Source organism: Schistocerca serialis, chromosome 3, assembly GCF_023864345.2.
Source record: "Schistocerca serialis cubense isolate TAMUIC-IGC-003099 chromosome 3, iqSchSeri2.2, whole genome shotgun sequence".
NCBI lineage: Eukaryota > Metazoa > Arthropoda > Insecta > Orthoptera > Acrididae > Schistocerca > Schistocerca serialis.
The window spans coordinates 537,112,708-537,114,463 of NC_064640.1; the positions used below are offsets into that span (position 1 = coordinate 537,112,708).

General features: G+C 55.4%; 1 pseudogene; it reads right to left on the reverse strand.

Moving 5' to 3' along the window:
* Nucleotides 1-499: 499 nt before the first annotated feature.
* LOC126471741 (5S ribosomal RNA) lies at nt 500-617 on the reverse strand (annotated as a pseudogene).
* Between the last annotated feature and the right edge of the window lie 1,139 nt (nt 618-1,756).

Genomic DNA, 1,756 nt, shown 5'->3' on the forward strand with positions numbered 1-1,756 from the left:
AAGTGCATGCCAGAGTCTCCATGTTGCTATATCCCATAGGATGATCAGTGCCAAGATAATGTTCTGTAGTGGAGGATTTGCTCGGATGTTGTAAAAATATGCACTACTTATGCCCAGTACACCACTCCTCTGCAGTCCTGATAACCTGGCCAGTTTATGACATACCACAACTGCAAGGAATACGACAGACACCCACCGTACGCAAACCAAGATCGTCCGATACGGAACCTAAAAGGACCCTGAACTTAGATGGTGTTCGAAAAACACACTTCATATTTTCGTAAAATAAAAGCAGCAGCATTCCTTCTCCAGGCCACTCGTGGCCCATCGGGATCATCCGAGAGCCGTGTCATCCTCAGCTGAGGATGTGGATAGGAGGGGCACGTGGTCAGCACACCGCTCTCCCGGTCGTTAAGATGGTTTTCTTTGACCGGAGCCGCTACTGTTCGGTCGAGTAGCTCCTCAATTGGCATTACGAGGCTGAGTGCACCCCGGAAAATAGCAACAGCGCATGGGGGCCCAGATGAGCACGCATCCAAGTGCCAGCCACGCCCGACAGCGCTTAACTTCGGTGCTCTGACGGGAACCGGTGTATCCACTGCGGAAAGGCCGTTTCCCACTTAGCAAAATAAGACCAATCCTACTCTAACAGCTCCTTCCGTAAGGGAAAAGGCCGTAGATTTTGGAGCCATCTTGGTATTATCATCACTCCACCGGTGCACAGTTGGTTGATAGCGCAATTCAGGTCTAATCTGTCTTTCACTATATACACTTCTGGAAATGGAAAAAGAACACATTGACACCGGTGTGTCAGACCCACCATACTTGCTCCGGACACTGCGAGAGGGCTGTACAAGCAATGATCACACGCACGGCACAGCGGACACACCAGGAACCGCGGTGTTGGCCGTCGAATGGCGCTAGCTGCGCAGCATTTGTGCACCGCCGCCGTCAGTGTCAGCCAGTTTGCCGTGGCATACGGAGCTCCATCGCAGTCTTTAACACTGGTAGCATGCCGCGACAGCGTGGACGTGGACCGTATGTGCAGTTGACGGACTTTGAGCGAGGGCGTATAGTGGGCATGCGGGAGGCCGGGTGGACGTACCGCCGAATTGCTCAACACGTGGGGCGTGAGGTCTCCACAGTACATCGATGTTGTCGCCAGTGGTCGGCGGAAGGTGCACGTGCCCGTCGACCTGGGACCGGACCGCAGCGACGCACGGATGCACGCCAAGACCGTAGGATCCTACGCAGTGCCGTAGGGGACCGCACCACCACTTCCCAGCAAATTAGGGACACTGTTGCTCCTGGGGTATCGGCGAGGACCATTCGCAACCGTCTCCATGAAGCTGGGCTACGGTCCAGCACACCGTTAGGCCGTCTTCCACTCACGCCCCAACATCGTGCAGCCCGCCTCCAGTGGTGTCGCGACAGGCGTGAATGGAGGGACGAATGGAGACGTGTCGTCTTCAGCGATGAGAGTCGCTTCTGCCTTGGTGCCAATGATGGTCGTATGCGTGTTTGGCGCCGTGCAGGTGAGCGCCACAATCAGGACTGCATACGACCGAGGCACACAGGGCCAACACCTGGCATCATGGTGTGGGGAGCGATCTCCTACACTGGCCGTACACCACTTGTGATCGTCGAGGGGACACTATATAGTGCACGGTACATCCAAACCGTCATCGAACCCATCGTTCTACCATTCCTAGACCGGCAAGGGAACTTGCTGTTCCAACAGGACAATGCACGTCCG